This window comes from Parasteatoda tepidariorum, chromosome 2, assembly GCF_043381705.1.
Source record: "Parasteatoda tepidariorum isolate YZ-2023 chromosome 2, CAS_Ptep_4.0, whole genome shotgun sequence".
Lineage (NCBI taxonomy): Eukaryota > Metazoa > Arthropoda > Arachnida > Araneae > Theridiidae > Parasteatoda > Parasteatoda tepidariorum.
Genome location: NC_092205.1, coordinates 64548478 through 64557002, shown reverse-complemented (window position 1 = coordinate 64557002; position 8525 = coordinate 64548478). Strand labels below are relative to the sequence as shown.

Here is an 8525-nt window from a genome sequence, read left to right as displayed (position 1 = left end):
TTATAGCTACGCGGAGTGCTTTTAATGTCTTCCAAAAAGTACAGTAAGCGAATCAGTTTAAATACCGGATGTCCAAAAAAGATCGATGATTATTTCTGCTGCATCTTAAGCTGAAATATTTCCACAGGAGTATGAAAATAGTGCCTTTAGACCACTACATTTTCCCAATTTCAAAATCACTGTAATATTATCATTCAGTAACGCCATCATTGATAAGTTTTGTTACTAATGATGCCTCTAGGGATAGAGCGTACCCATTGTAATGAGATGAACCGAGTTCGAATCTCAGGGATGGCTGGTCGATACGAATTCTGTATCTGGCTTGCACCGACCACAGTGCTGACGCAAAATCTATAATCAGTGGTAGACGTTTCATGGGTTAGAGTCTCATAGCCTCCAGGCTAATCATAAGAGGTTTTCGTGGTTTTCCTCTCGATGTAACGCAAATGCGAGTCAATTCCATCAAAAAATTCCTCCAAGAAGGCGAATTTCTACCAATACGTGATCCTGGATTTTTTTTGTCGTCTGGATTGGGTTCAAAATTACAAGTTGCAGAGTTGAACATTAGCAGTCGCAAACCCAAAAGATTGGGTTGGCTGTTTAACGACGATTATAAAATAAAATAAAGAGCTTTGTTACTAGTTTCAAAACCTGAACCTTCTACTTTTCTCAGTAGAAAGCATTGAATCAAAACTTTCTTTCTTCTACTGTTTATTTTAATTGACATTTCGTAATGTGTCGATTATTTTTAGTACACGCAATACTCGTATTACACGTATATTCCTATTAGCGTACTCCTTCAGCATGCCTTAATAGAGGAAATAGAATTTGAAAATTAGAATTTACTTTATTGCTTAAATTCAAGTGGACAGTGCAAGGGAATAAAATGCTCAGCCTATATTCTCCATTTATTATTCCTAATTTTAACAATTATTTTTTTTAAAAAAGTGAAAACTAGAACTATTTGACAATGCTTTATAGATTCAGAACTGTTCACCTCAGGAGCATGAGATTTAAAAATGGAATAAAAACTCTGCCACCATGCTCTAGCAGCAACATCCCGACATCTCTGGAGTACTTCCTAGACTGCCCCAACATTACCATAAAGGATACATTACTGAACACATTAATAGTTGCCTCAAAGTTCATTGAACATTTGCAAAAAGCCCCATATACCACAACTAGAACTATTTTATCATGAAAAATAACGCAGCGATTCATAATTCGTAGCAAGAAATATTTTACTACAATTTTTTAGGAATCTGAATGAAGATGCTTCTCAATTTACAAATGCATTTCATTTTGCTGACAGCTTTAAAATGCATCATGACATGTTTTTAACTATACGAAATATATCTTACTTTTTCCCCGAAAAACCACGAAAATATATGCTTACACAACGGTTTTTTTTTCCCCAACAGGATGTTTTCAAAGTTTTATTCTCGTCTCATTTATCATTATTTTTCAATTTTTGTTATGTTTCCCATATCAAACTATTTTATTTTTACCGAATTTTCTTATTTCACAATACCAAACGCTTTCCAAAAGTTTTCGCTAAAAGCTTTTCCCAATCCATATTAATAGCAAACAACGGGGAAAATAGTAAGTACAACTGGCGTTTTTTGCCTTTCTTTTCATTACAGACCCACTTTGTTCCACTCGGCTTAAGTAGAGTCCTGGAATTTTTGAAATAAGAAAGAAAAGTGTGCTGCATTTTTAAGAAGAATGTGCGAAGAAAACAAATAGTTTAAAGGAGAAAAATATAAGTCTGTAGGAGCTCAAATTCTTTCGGAAAAACTATTCTTGTAAAATTTCTACTTCACATTTCTTAAATAGTGCATTATTTTAAAGTTTATTTAGGCTTTAGAAAAATACGTAAGTACATTCATTTAAATCTGTTTGATTTCAATTGATGTATCTTCGAAATCTAATTGACTTTGAATATTCACCGATGCATTAATGTTACTTAAAAACAAATTGATTAAAGTAAATTTAAAAAAATACCCTTGAAAGGTAAGACTTAACATTTCATGGACGCGAATGGAGATTTCGAGACTAAAGCATTTTAAATACTATATTAATCAAAAAGATTTATATTCTTGCTTGATGCGTTTTAGAACAATGACTAAGCAACTAACACCATATTAAAAATTGTTTGAATTCATTACTAAAATGTGTTATATTAATTTGGAAAGAAAATAAAATATAAAAATTAATGCAGATTTACAAAAATTATAAACCTGTTGTTGTTTCTAATCCCCAAGAGGTCCATCCTAATTAGACCAATTCCATAAGTCCAAAAATGTCCATAAAGTCTAATAACAGTTGAGGTTTTGAAAAAACCTCGTCGATCTTAAAATCGATACAGCTTAGAATATGCTCGGGCGAAGCCTGAGCAGTCCTACATTTAGTGCAAAGTCCAAAAGTCTTTTGCCCCTGAGCAAACGAGAGACACCTCAAGTGACCACTTGCAAAGCGAGACAAACAAGATTATAAACCTTTTTAATGCTTTACTAAGCTTGACAAATTCCAACCTAACTTCAAGCGAAAGATTGGGTCATACAAATTGCTATTATCTATTCTGCAAAAAGTTTTCAAATTTTGTCAATATTTTCTATTTATTTGATTCAGTTTTATGTGTAATTTGTGTGTTCTTTTAATTTTGACTTGACTCAAATTTTTGAGGAAAAATCCGGTAACATTAAAGAATATTGTCTCAAAAAATACTAGTACCATTGGATTTCAGATACCATCAGCAAGCTGCTACTAATTTTTTTGCAAAATGACCTCTTAAATCAAACAACCGTTTCTGGAACACCCTATGTCTATCGTTTTTATATCCATTTTTTGTAGAAAATAATTTGATTTAAGAAATATTAAAATTATCATTTTAATTGTTAAATTTCCTCTAAAAGGGGAACGAAAAATTTTGAAACAACTACATTTTTATCAACTCTAAGTTAAGTTTCTTCGTAAATTGTAAACCTTATCATTAAAAATGATGGCTTTTTTCCGTATTTTTTTCCTCAAAATTTTCTTAAATTTTTTTTCTTTCTGAACATTCAAAATCTTAGTCCCTTATTTCCCCAAACATTCGTAAGTATTAAAAATTATTTAGCCTCAATTTTAGCTAAACGCTGATTAGGGGAATAGGTCCAGAAATTAACCTCATCCAAGCATTGAACATTTTGCAACTTTCTTCTGAGATTTTAGGGACCTTTCCAAGTGGGTAAGATAATTTTAACAGCTAAAGTTCTTTTTAACAAAATTAAATAGGTAAAATTTTATCAAACTTAAAAAAATTGAAGCAATGAAGATAGTTTGAAAGATTCTCTTCCTTAAATTTTGTTTGAAAAATTCATTAAATTAACTGTTTTGTTCTAATTAAATTTTATTGTATTTTGAATTGATAGTTTTTTTTTTATAAAAATTTTAGCTATTTTCTACTTTCAAACGCCTTTTTCTCAGATCGCCCAAAATAATAACAATAATGATAATACCAAAATTTTGACTGAAATTGAGCGAGTGTTTTTCAACTTATCATTATAAAGCTTGGGAGAGCTTAAGTACCATAGCCTAACTTTTACTTTTATGCATAATATGATTAATATAAACAGAGGCTTTGGGGAGGAAAATGAGACTGTAAGTGGGAATATTCAAAAAATATATAAAAAAGATAGGATAAGAATAAATATTGACCATTTTGATATATTTGTCGTGGAAAGAAAGCGCCTATGTCCCTCCTTGCTGCAAATGTTCATCCATTTGAACATTTCCTTATTCAAACCCCTCGGAAAAAATCACGGTTAGTATAAATAATTGACCAAATCCCGAAGCTTTCGCAAAAAAGTCGGGATATTTCCTTGTAAGATACTTTCTGATATCTCCAGCCACCCTGTCGGTGTGCTGAACTGACTGCATTTTTTTTCCACCTGGTATTTTAGTCGAGTTCAGAATCCCTGACGGCTTCTGAGCCGGAAAAAATCTCGGGAGATTGCGCTATTCTCTGCAGGGCTACAGAGAATGTCTCCACCATCTGCCCTCTGGTCTAAATTGTAGTAGCGTAGTTTGAGCAAACGCGTGCTAGTAGTTTGACCAATCATTCGTGCAAGTATGTTTGTATGAAACACAGACCATAAATTGCATTCGTAACCAAACCAAACCTAATCCTGACTCCCACAATTTTTTTTTGCAGACTTACGGCCAAATATTTCATTTTATAAATGAGGATTTTCCGGGAAGATGGCAGATAGAAACCATTTCTTTATATAATTTTCATACTGCAGATTGTGTTGGAACACAATTCTAAATAGAATTAAAAAAAGATCATATTTTCCAAAAATGTTTAGATAGAAATATGTTTGAAACATCGAAAAAAATATTTATATTAATATCAATCTTAGCAAATATGCTTTGAATTATGAGAGACTTATTTGAAACCTGACTTTGAGCCTGTGTAAAACTAAATTATTAATTTATTAAATCAATATATTTAGCATTTTTCATTCTCTTTATTTTCCGATGATTTCCTGACAAATATTATTATTTTAAATCCATTATTTTTTATTATTCTATTTATTTGTTTTTACTTCGAATATAAAAACTTTGAGCATTAATTTTACTCTCGATTTCTTTTCTCGATTTCGATACATTTCTTTTGAAAAATAATCTTGAGTCAATGTTCAATGTTCATCATTTATTGAGTCAATGTTCACTGAAGTTGTTGCACCAATCTCACTTCCTTTTTGGCAGAGTCTTCTGGGTTAAGTTAAAGAGTTGCCTCCTATCTATGAATTTATCGAATGTCATTGGTTTGTTATTTTCACATCTCTAACATGAATTCCATTTGCTTTACTACATTTCATTGGAGGAAATACGCAAATGCTTCAGTTTCTTATTATGTATTCTTCTAAATTTTAATTGGGACTATGCTTCTTCCTGGAGGTTGTTTTAAGTTCTGATAGTGACTCTTTGCGACCTTCGATCCAAGATCATGGGTAATAAAAATAGCGGGCCGTCTTCTTTTTCTCAAGATGCAGACTTTGCTCATACCGAAGGATTTATTATTTTTTTCTATTAAGTTAAACATCATTTGTAAAGGACATTTGACTATACATCATTAGCGTTTAATTCCATTAAAAATGTATTTTTTTATAAATAATTTTCAATTTTTTTATAAAAGTTACAAGTCTATTTATACTTTTCATATAATTTCCTTCCTATAAATTTAAATTTTTATTAGTCATCTTTCCCCTGATTATTAAATTTGGTCATATTATGTCTATTTTTATAGATGTCTTCAATAATGTTAGATAGAACTATTTTTTAAAATCTTCTATAATTGTATCACACTGGATTTACACAATTGCATTAAAATTCAAGAAATATTCTCCTGTCCCCTAGTTCTCAGAGAAAAAAAATAATCTGCTCTAGGTTATATTTTTGCATAGTGATTATTGTTTCGTCATTTATTGTGTGAAGGTACCTTATGCCACAATTGTAGTTTTGTGACAAGATCATTTTTTAACCACAGCATCCTAAGTTTCTAAAATATAATAATTATGTGTACCAGCATAATGTTTTTGCAATTTTAATAGTTTTTCGCTCTTGATTAATCAAGTTTATTTGGAACTTTTTAAAGGCAATTACATAATTTTGCAGTATTTTTTAAGTAACAACGTTTGATCAAAGGTTATTCTTAATAAAATGTAATTAGTTACATAGAAAATACACCAGTCAATTAAAAATAGTATAATTTTATTAGCTCATTTAAACATCTATATTCTATTAAATGTATGCATTGAGTAAAACGTAAAATTAAAACTAAAATCGTTTCATGTATCTTCTTATAATTTGTATTAAATAATGTCACGTGCCATCATTAACAGACAATAAATATCAACACTGTTTAGAAGCCCATTTTAATATAATCACAGAAATATGAGAATAGTCTTTAAGCCCTTTGTTTCTTCAACTCTTATTAGAAAAATAGAAATCACCTAAAAAGATATAATGGATATAAGTTAAATTGCATGAATATCTCATTCTCGTTAGTAGCAAGTTCTTTTATTATAATTTGTCAGATTATGGAGATAATGTTATTGGTCAAATTGATATTTGACAATTGATTACACTATACTCGTATAAACTTTTTTAAAAGAAATCCTTTCAACTTTTTATCTGTATTACACTTATAGTTGTATTTCAATTTTGAATATCATTAGACACGTTTCATATTTAAAACTACTCGTTTAAAAATAAAACACAAGTTATTTACTCTTTATACTGCATCAGTCTTTTGAATACGATGATTTATAAATGATTTAAACTAGCTATGGTTATGATAACACTTATTGTATGGTGGTCAAGAAATTGTGTAACCTTAATACTCGTGACCCCCTTGCTCCACAACAGAAAGCATCAAGAATGCTTCATTTTATTTCATTTTATAATAAAATTATAATGGTCATGAAATTTTGGAGCTTTAAAGTTCGTGATCTCTTTGATCCAAAACTGGATACATTAAGAATACTTCACTTTATATTTATGTCATTTTATTAGAAAATTATAATAAAATGAAATAAAGTGAAGTATTCTTGGTGCAGCCCGTTGTGGGGGGGGGGGCAAGAGGCAATAGCATCTTAAATAAAATTTTATTCGCAAGGAGCATTAACTATCAGGTTTTTCAGTGGCAAACAATAATATTTCGAGCAGATTTTTCACGCTTTAACTAATTTTATATCTTTAAACTTATAAAAATAATTTTTAGCCTAATAAACTTAGTAACACATTTCAAATTTCATTAGCGAACCAATTTTAAGCAAATAGAAAAATTTAAACCTCTATAATATGTACTTTTTTACATTATCCTGATACATATTAGTAGTATCTTAAAGGAAAACAACGCAGAAAAAATTTCAAAAACGAAAAAAAAATCCTTTTTCGGTAGTTTATCCATTTTAAGATTGTTAATGAAACGATTTTCGTAGCTATGTAATAGTTACAACATAATATGTCTAACGTGACACGGAATACATTGTGACATGTTTGATCAAGTGAACTTGTGCACTGAATTGATTAATGGGTTTTGCTCACTCCTATCAAAATATTTTCGTAAAATATGCTTATTTTATCGATTTTAATTAAATAATTTGTTTAAACTATGTAAAAAAATAATTAATTTTGCTTCCAATATAAATAGTTGATATTGCAACTTATTTAGCTTCAACAATTTTTAATGAAGGTTGGAAAGAATTGCTGACAGTTTTGGAACAGTTGGAAATAAAATCAGGCCCGGCTGCCAAAGAATTTTCTTAAAAAGGAGACAACACCTAAAAAATGCTATGTTTAATGATATGCCCTGCCTTTAGTAGGTATTGTATTAAAGGAAGGACATTTAATATTTTATAATTTGGTTTCAAATAGGCAACTAGTCTGAAAAATAAACAAGAAATAAGTTCCAAACTTTTTCAATTGGTATCTCAATCCAACTATCACGAGAACTCTTCCCGATTGAAAGTCTGATGTCTACCGTCATCGAAGCAAGAGTAGAGCAATTTCAATATGCTATTTCTAATCCTTGTGAAGTGTTCTACCTCCACTTCAAGGCTGCTGCTTTACATTATAATAATACCGTTTACTATAACTTAATTAAGACAAATTTGATTTTATACTTACGGTAATTTAAACCAAACGGATTCCCACATAGTTTTAGAAACATCAATATTAGGCACTTCATTGAAGAGACATTAAAAATGTATCAAATCCGAGTAATACATCTAAAATATAACAACACTGTTAAAGAGTTTATCAGAAACGGTGATTTTTTATATTTTGACATTATATAAAAAGGGTCGCAGATAAAGCTATAGCAATTGATCGGTGGATTTAGTTACGGTGTTTGGTACAATTTATTAAAAATTGATGTGAATTTTATGGGACAAAGATTTAAAAAAAAGGAAAAAACGAAGCAATTATCGAAAATTAGTTAGTATTGAAATTTAGAACTTACGTTTATTAAATGACACAAATTTTTTTAAACTAAGTTTTTTTTTAAAATTTTTTGTTTTGTTGCATATTTTCACCCACTAACACGTAAAAAGCAGTACAGATAAAAAGTCGCCTTGTTAAAATCTGTATTTTAACCTGCTGTCTTTTCTGCACAGCAAAACCGGTTTTTCCATGTTATTAGATAGGGAAATAGTGAATAGATGTGAAACATTCTCCCAGTTTGTCCCATTTACACCTTCCATTTTAATTGTTTTCGCTAGGAACACCGCACATGAATAGGAATTTAAATCAATTTTTCTCTGCATTTATAACAAATGTTAAACCCATATTTTATTAGATAGGTCAGCAGCTTAATTTTGCCTATTTAATGTACGCGAAATCTTAAAACTTTCGAAATAACTGAGATGTTTGCCAATAGCTTTCTTAATTAACGGATAATTTTCAGTAGTTAATAATAATAAAAAGGAGAATGGTTCATGAGTTCATACTAATATTTTCATTGAAATGGAAAATCG

The 8525-nt window shown here is 29.9% G+C and overlaps 1 protein-coding gene across 1 annotated transcript in view; it reads right to left on the bottom strand.

Moving 5' to 3' along the window:
• Window positions 1-5740: 5740 nt before the first annotated feature.
• The window catches only part of LOC107444002 (synaptogenesis protein syg-2), a 97713-nt gene continuing 94928 nt past the window's right edge, over window positions 5741-8525 (bottom strand). Inside the window, exons 23-24 of the mRNA XM_071177677.1 lie at window positions 7678-7778; window positions 5741-5999 (exon numbers count right to left, since the gene is read on the bottom strand). The gene's annotated coding sequence lies outside the window, so the exon portion shown is untranslated. The remainder of the gene's footprint in view (window positions 6000-7677; window positions 7779-8525) is intronic.